Below are 8,290 nucleotides of genomic sequence, written 5' to 3'. Positions count from 1 at the left end.
TGACCTTTTAAAAAAATCTCTTAATATTTGGCAGGTATTTTTTCGTGAATGAAATGAAGGAAATCAAGGAAATTTTCTCAGTGGGTATAATTTATAACAAAGCCTGCATCTTCTCCTAGCTGCCTCATCCATGTTTCTTTGGATGACTGGCTTTGTGCGTTGCCTGGCCTGGGTCTGAATGATGTCATCTGCACTGGGCTGGACTTGCTCCAGCTCCCTTGCTCTGACTCCAGGATGCTTGAATCACTACAGTGGAGTTTCTCACTGCTTTTTCTCCTGTGCTGCCTTTCATCTGCTCTTTGTGATGCCATCTTGAATTTTTCTTGGAGCAGTCTTTGTTTATTGTCTTGAAATGACGTGGACTGGGCTAGCTTCAGAATAAATTGTCGAAAGTCAGAGCTCCTGCATGCTATGCCAGTCTTCCTTCCTTGCTCGCTGGGAGACACCTGGAAACCCCTTTGCCCAAGGCCACTGAGAGTTCATCCTGACAGGAAAACAAGCCAGGCTCTGTAAATGATGCCCGTGTCTGCAGCATGGCCCTGGTTGGTGGCTTTACATAGGTACAACCAAACAAGAAAGGCAGTTGTGCTGGGGAAAAGACAAGTTTTTAACCAGATAGTTGAGCTAAGAGGATACCTACTCTGTTCCTTGGAGAGTTAAGACTCCGGGTCCCAGGGTCAGAAATTGGACTCTTGATTTGCAAAGGGAGGCTTGTCAGGCAGTCTGCTCCTGAAGAAAGTTCTTTCCCCAAGGCTTCGCATTTGTTGCTTTAGTCAGCCTGGAATATTCTTCCCCAGACTCAGTGCGATGATTTCTCCAACTTTTGGTCTAAGCTTAAATATTCAGAGAGTTCTCAGATAACCTAACTTAAAGTACCCGCTTTGGTTCCTCCCAATTACTTGTTCATCTTTTTAACATATTTTACAAAGTGCCTATTATGTCTAGGAACTGATCTAAAGACTGACAGGAGGTTCAGTGATGGGGAGGAGGACCAGTCAAAACCCCTGCTTAGTTTGAGTATTTCTCAAGCTGTAGTCTGTTTCCATTTGCGTCATCTGGAGGCTTGGGAAAACAGATTGCTAGTCCCCCTCCCCTAAGGGTCTGAATCAGCAGGTCTGGGGCAGGACCTGACGGTTTGCCTTCCCAACAATATCCCAGGTTATGCTGGTGCTCGGGCCCAGGAACCCAGCTTTGAGAACAGTTGGTCTCATGGGTCATGCTCCTCTTGGTCCTATGCTTGTTCCTTCTCATGGTTTGCAATTTTGTCTTTTCTTTCTTTGTTTCCTTGTGTTGCTTTTTCTGCCTCCCTCACCAGAAGAGGCAGTCTCCGAAGGGGAGACCATCTCTGCCTTGTTCTCATTGCATCCGGGTACCCAGCACACAGTAGGTGCTTTATAAATACTCGAAGGGGTGAAAGTGGAAAGGCTGGCAGCAAGCGAAACTTCTCGTCCCTGTCTTTCCTTATGTGCCTTTCTTCACTCAGCTGCTTCCGTTTCCAATGGGAAATCCTGGCAGTAAGAACAGGTAGAACTTAGGGTTAGCTTCTCATGCCCCCCTCAAAATCTTGTGAGTTCTGTTACTGCAGAGCAATCAACGCTTAATGCCACAAGGGGTAAGGTTATGGAACAGATGAGTAAGTAAATGAGAGTGAGAGCGAAGGATTCTAATAGTGGATGTCCACAGCTATGGAATCAGTAGTGGGAGGGAAGGTTTTGCAGCCAGAGACCCTGTGGCATTTAAACATCCAGGCAATTTTTAAGAGTCCCAGAATTTGGGCAGTAAAATGACTCTTGTTGAGAGCACCCTTCATGCCTCAGTTTTTTTAAGGCTAGAATTAACCCAGGGAATTCTGTGCCATGAAATCTCCCTATGAGGGCAACAAGAGGCAAGTCAATCAGCTGTACTTCCTTTCTCGGGACAGACCCCTGTCCCTACCAGGTATACCACAGCACAAAGTGTCTTTGGAACTCACATCTGGATATCTGAAGGAATTTTCTTAAAAAAATTCTTTTGATATCATTTGGCACCATTTGTAATTGATAGTTCCTCAAAGAAGAGGTCTCAAGAAGCCTTAATCCATGCCCTGAACAGTCTTCAGACCTAGGAGACATGGGCATCATTCATTTCCTGGGCACCAAAGTTAATAAAAGCACTCTCAATGCAGATCAAGGGACACCAGACTCATTCTGCCTCGGATCCATTCCACCTCAGATCAGAGCAACTTGGCATCTAGGAGGGCGTTTATAAAAACTAGGTACCCTCTCGGGGTTGCAATTTATTGCAAATAAAATGTGGCATATATGTTCATTTCTTGGGTGACTGTCCATAACTTTCAACAATACTTGAGGCAATCTATGCTCCTCTAAACCAAAGGGAATTTGGTTTGAGTTAGAAGGCATGATTTTAAAAAACTATTGTAATTAGGTACATATACATAAAATAAAATTTTATTTATATATAAAATATAATTAACCATTTAAACCATTCTTTAAGTGCACAATTCAGTGGCATTGATTACATTTACAATATTGTGCAACTTTCACCACTATCTACTCCCAAAACGTTTCATTTTTGCAAACAGAAACAGAGGATGCAGTTATTAATAATGATAGCAATACAAGAGGCAAGTCAGTTAACCATTATTAAACAATAACTGCATCCTCTCCTGCGGTCCCTGGTAATATTTAAACTTCCTGTCTCTATGATATTTCGTATAACTGGAATCATATAATATTTGTCCTTTTATGTCTGGGTTATTTCACTTAGTATAATATTTTAAGGTTCATTCCTTTTTTAAGACTGAGTAATATTTCATTGTATGTATATACCATTTTGTTTATCCATTTAACTTCTGATTGACACGGGTTCCACCTTTTCTGGCTATTGTGAATAATGTTGCAAGAAACATTGGGATACAAATATCTTTTTGAGTCCCTATTTTCAATTCTTTTTGGTATATACCTAGGAGTAGAATTGCTCGATCATAAGATAATTCTATGTTTAGCCTTTTTAGGAACTTCCAAACTGTAATGTACAAATGTTCCAATTTCTCCATATCATTGCTCACACTTATTATTTTCATTTTTTTTAATATAGTAGACATCCTGGTGGGTGTGAGGTGATATCTCAGTGTGATTTTGTATTTCCCTAATGATTAGTGATGTTGAATGTCTTTTCATGTGCTTATTGGCCATCTGTATATTTTCTTTGGAGAAATGTCTGCTGAAGTTCTTTACCCATTTTTTAATTGGGTTATTGTTTTGTTGAGATGGTCTCCTAATGCAAAATGACTGGAGTTCTGTATGTATTCTGGATACTAGACCCTTATCAGATATATGATTTTCACATATTTGCCCTTCTGTAGGTTGTTTTTTCATTCTCCTAGTAGAGTCCTTTGGGGCATTAAAGTTTTTAATTTTGATAAAGTCTAATTTATCCATTTTTTCTTTCATTGCTTATGCTTTTGGTGTCTTATCTAAGAATCCATTGCAAAATCTAAGGCCATGAAGATGAATGATGCCTTTTGGGATAGGAGATCAAGTCAACATTTATCATGTCTTTGCTTAAGACGGCACATTGGTTCTATAAATCCCTCCCAAGTATATGAAAAATTGTGTGCATTCTTTGTAGCTTTCTCTGGAGTTATAAAAGAGTCCCTGTGTCAAAAATAAATAACAAGGAAGCATTTTGGTATACTATGAATTACTGGTTGATTGCTTTGGGGTTCTGACTACTGACATTTCCCAAAGCATTAGTTGAAACGCATGCTCACTGTATAGTAAGATTGTGAACATGCTGATTGGGTTTGGTGGCGGATCCATCATACTTGCAGGACTTTTTGTTCAGGCTGAGGTATCACTGAGCTCTTGTGTGTTTTTGAAAACACCATTAGGCCAGGCTTGGTGGCTTGTGCCTGTAATCCCAGCACTTTGGGAGGCCGAGGCGGGTGGATCACAAGGTCAGGAGATCGAGACCATCCTGGCTAACACAGTGAAACCCCGTCTCCATTAAAAAATACAAAAAAGTTAGCTGGGCGTGGTGGCAGGCACCTATAGTCCCAGCTACTCGGGAGGCTGAGGCAGGAGAATGGCGTGAACCTGGGAGGTAGAGCTTGCAGTGAGCCGATATTGCGCCACTGCACTCCAGCCTGGGCAACGGAGCGAGATTCTTGCTCTGTCTCAAACAAAACAAAACAAAACAAAACAAAAACTGTTAAATATTTGGCTTTGTTTCTAAATGCAAAACTATGTACCAATGTACATACTCTTTTTTTTTTTTTTTTTTTGAGATGACTTTTCCCTCTTGTTGCCCAGGCTGGAGCACAGTGGTGCAATCTCGACTCACTGCAGCCTCCGCCTCCCAGGTTCAAGCAATTCTCCTGCCTCAGCCTCCCAAGTAGCTAGGATTACAGGAGCCTACCACCACGTCGGGCTAATTTTTGTATTTTTAGTAGAGATGAGGTTTCACCACGTTGGTCAGGCTGCTCTTGAACTTCTGACCTCAGGTGATCCACCTGCCTCGGCCTCCCAAAGTTCTGGGATTACAGATGTGAGCCACCACGCCGGGCCCCAATGTACATATTCTTTTGGAATTATGCTTGTTGCTGAATGAAGGAATACACTCTAAGCCTGTTTTATAGATTGTACCTGTTGTTCATAAGGGAAACGTCGTGATATCTTAGTATTACAGAAGTGTCCCTGGTCAGGAGGAGGAAAAAGCAGGAGAGCCGATGGACTAGAAGTAGAACATGTCTCATTCCTGTAAAGACTGGCTCAAAAAGAGCCAGAAGTTTAGCAGCCAGTTTAAAAAATTGGTATATATTGGTATTATATATATATATTTACAATGGCATATATATTGGTTTATATTTGATAAGCCTTCCCAAAAAAGTGCCACTTGAAATATTGGTGACTGGGAATCCAGAGTGCGTGTGCCCATGTTCTTAAGGTAACAAAGTCCATAAATATTTGTGACAAGGCCCAGTTTAAACCGGCAACTTCCAAAGACACAGGTCATACTGAAAGTGGTACTTAGATTCTCATTTTTCGGTCAAACCTCAATCGCCTTTGTCCATAAGCCTGTCCTCTGAAACCCAATAGGCCGATTTTGTTTGTTCTGGTAACTGTTAAGCATTTATAAAACCCACATTCTGTGTCTTAAACCCTCTGCTTCTCAGAAAATGGCAAAGCTTAAATTATAATTAGGAATTCATTTAGCCCCTGTGTGTTATCTGTGCCTCCAGTTCATGGGCACTGGGAAACTTCTTTATTTTTTTATTTTATCTTATTTTATTTATTTATTTATTTATTTAATTTATTTATTTATTTATTTTTGAGACGGAGTCTCACTCTGTCGCCCAGGCTGGAGTGCAGTGGCGCGATCTCGGCTCACTGCAAGCTCCGCTTCCCGGGTTCACGCCATTCTCCCGCCTCAGCCTCCGGAGTAGCTGGGACTACAGGCGCCCGCCACCATGCCCGGCTAATTTCTTTTTGTATTTTTAGTAGAGATGGGGTTTCACCGTGTTAGCCAGGATGGTCCTGACCTCCTGATTCGCCCTCCTCGGCCTCCCAAAGTGCTGGGATTACAGGCTTGAGCCACCGCGCCTGGCCGGAAACTTCTTTATAAAGGTGGCTGTTTAGTGCCTGTGAAACCTTGTGGCTCTGCTTACAATGCTTTGGCGATCATTTATGGAAGGAAGATCTGATTGGGTGGCAGCAGGGGTTGCAGAATCTTGCTCTTCAATGTGGAATCACCCACATTAATTTACACAGCAAGGTACAATTCAGGACAGGTGTTTCAGGGGGGTGGGTAATCAGAGAAGCTGTGGTCCTCAAACCACTTAAATTGCCTTCTTCATTATGCATTCAGTGGGACTATCTCATCAGATCAGGTAATTCTCCGGGGTGGTGGTGAGAACTGGTGGTAAAGACTGCAGCTGGTAAGGAAGGGAAAGGAAGCTCTCTTCCTAAGCTCCTGTGTGTTTCCTGGTGGATGATGGAAAATGGAGCCCTGGATTGGGAAATATGTTCTATCTAGTGGTCAAGGTGGTTGACTTTGCAGAAGTGGATTGACAAAGCATGTTAAGTTTTTGTCTGCTGTGGCATAAAAATGGGAAGTAACAGGGTTATAAACAGATTTAGTCCTGAGCAGAAAAAGGCGGGGCACAAAATAGTCATCAAAGGTCTCCAGATATTAGGTATCTGCTGAAATATATGAGCCTTTTCCATAGTGCCTGTCGTGGAGTTGCTACTTGCAGCCCAGTGATTCAGTGGGGTCAGAGAGAGATGGCTTCACTTTTCCCCTCAACCATGCACCAGCTGGTTGCTTTTCTAAGCCTTCTTTATTTCCTTATTTGCAAAATAAGAACAGTGCCACCCATCAGGTAGGCTACTTATGGTTCAGGGAGTTAGCACACGTAAAAGACTTAGCAGTTTCTGGCACATATTAGGTGCTCAATAAAGGTTAGCCATAATGAATAGGTATTTATGGTCAAGTAGACAGTGTCATTCCTTCCTAACTGCCTGTCTTTACACACTCAATTCTCTCTATTCTTTTTCCATTGTTTTTGAGCTCAAGTCACACCTGCCTTTTTTTGTTTGTTTCAAATAGGCCAAATCTCTCTCACTTCAGGACCTTTGTACGTGCTATTTTCTGTATTTAACTACCTTTCTAGTTAACTCACATTCGTCTATTGACTCTCAGATCAACCATAACTTTTTAAGGGAGACCCTCTCTGAAATCTGTGGCACTAGCTCTCCTATCTGACCCTTACTCTAATCTTGTTGAGTGCGTATTTGTGTGATGTTTGTAAGTATTTGTGTGATGGCTGGATTACTGTTTTCTTTCTCACTGGACCATGAGCTCCAGAGACCTCCTCATGGCCCTAGATTGAGTATGCACATAGTAACTAGTGGATGAAGGAATCCGTGCTGGTTTCTGACATGGCTCCTGGATGCATAAGGTTGTCATAATTCTACAGAGCTGAAACTGCTAAGTCAAACCCACAATGTCTGGGAGACGTGTAGTTCTCCAAAGAGAACTAAAAACACAATTTAATTACTTCCTAGTATATTTTTGAGAGACTCTGATGAGGTTTAGGGAGTTTCCTTTGGCTTTTGAGGATTTTAGCGAGACTTACTAATTGGTGAGCAAGTTTAAATTTGCAATAGCCCCAGTGAAGGAGGGATCATTAATTCCCCGTTTTTCATTTTAAAAAGATGCTGAGTGCACGGAGGTCAGCATTCTGCCATTGAAAGGCAAAACCACATTATAGGCAAACCACATGTCCCTGTGGACTGTGCCCTTTCAGGATTAGTGGCAACTGGAAGCTAAAGAAAATGAACCATTTAAGCAGAAAAACCCCATTTGAATGAAACTCAGAGAACTACACTTCGTTTTATAACTGCTTTAGGGAATTCACATTTAATCAAAACTGAAGACTACAGCATTTGCCAGGATAATTCTTGTATCTTATCTCAGTTTTAGTGATTTTAATTACTTGATGCTCCACAGAAATCCTAAAATACTTAAAACCGAGAAACAGAAATAAAAGTGGGAGTCTCAATTGCTTGTGGCAGAATTGTTTGCTTCCTTGGTTTTGGGCAATGTTCCTAACAAGTAACCTGTAACCTACTTCTGAAGGCTACAAGTAGATAATTACTTGGTTAATTTTCATATTTCAGTTTATAGTCTTAATTAGTTCTCCAACTAGTATTCCTTAGGCGATGTATAATCCCACCTCATCGTATTTATGATTTTTGCTATTTGGGATCTCCTGTTTCCATTTAAAAGATGAAAAACTTAGCTTGTGCCCCCACATTCCTAGATATTTATTCATTGTCATGTGGTCTTGCCGAGAGAGTTAGAATATTCTGCAATTTAGAACTCAAAGGGAACTGAGTGAAATGCTTGCTACTTTGAAGTAATTTCTTTGTGATTATGAATATGTTACAAATATTAACCTAAACTGAATATACTTTGAATTGCTTCTTAGGAGGAGATGGACGCACAGGTAAAGGGTTTGGTATTAGGTAGATGCCAGTTCAAATCACATCTTTACACTTGTCTGGCCAAAGTTTTTAATCTGAGTCTTAACTATTGATGAAGCATCTGCTTCATGGAACTGCCCCAAGGATTTAGTGAGATGATGAGGGCAAGGGTTTAGCATGTACTTGCCCGATATTTTCTGTATCTGTGCTGCCCAATAGAAGCATAACGCAAGCCACATATGTAATTAAAAATCTTCTAGCATTTACATTAAACAGTTAAAACAGGTTAAATTAGTGATAAC

This window comes from Mandrillus leucophaeus, unplaced genomic scaffold (assembly GCF_000951045.1).
Source record: "Mandrillus leucophaeus isolate KB7577 unplaced genomic scaffold, Mleu.le_1.0 Scaffold485, whole genome shotgun sequence".
NCBI classification, from domain to species: Eukaryota; Metazoa; Chordata; class Mammalia; order Primates; family Cercopithecidae; genus Mandrillus; species Mandrillus leucophaeus.
Note: the sequence above shows the minus strand (reverse complement) of the source record.